Genomic DNA, 239 nt, shown 5'->3' with positions numbered 1-239 from the left:
TGTATTGGCAACAGGAAAGGCATCGGGCCAGTAAACAAATTCAGCTCCATTCAGTTGTCCAGACTCCATCCTGAAAGGGATTATGGGGTCGTTAAAAGATGATGATGCTGATGATAAGTGAATCTAGTTCCCCCTTGACTTTGCTCATCAGAAGGTCGCAAAAGGGGATCACATGACCCCAGGACCTTGCAACCGTCACAAAGATGAGTCAGTTGCCAAGTGCCTGGATTTTGATCATG

This window comes from Thamnophis sirtalis, unplaced genomic scaffold (assembly GCF_051295495.1).
Source record: "Thamnophis sirtalis isolate CommonGarterSnake01/CBP01778 unplaced genomic scaffold, rThaSir2_p1.2 scaffold_14, whole genome shotgun sequence".
Taxonomy (NCBI): domain Eukaryota; kingdom Metazoa; phylum Chordata; class Lepidosauria; order Squamata; family Natricidae; genus Thamnophis; species Thamnophis sirtalis.
The sequence above is the reverse complement of the archived record's forward strand: the minus strand, read 5'-3'. Positions refer to the sequence as shown.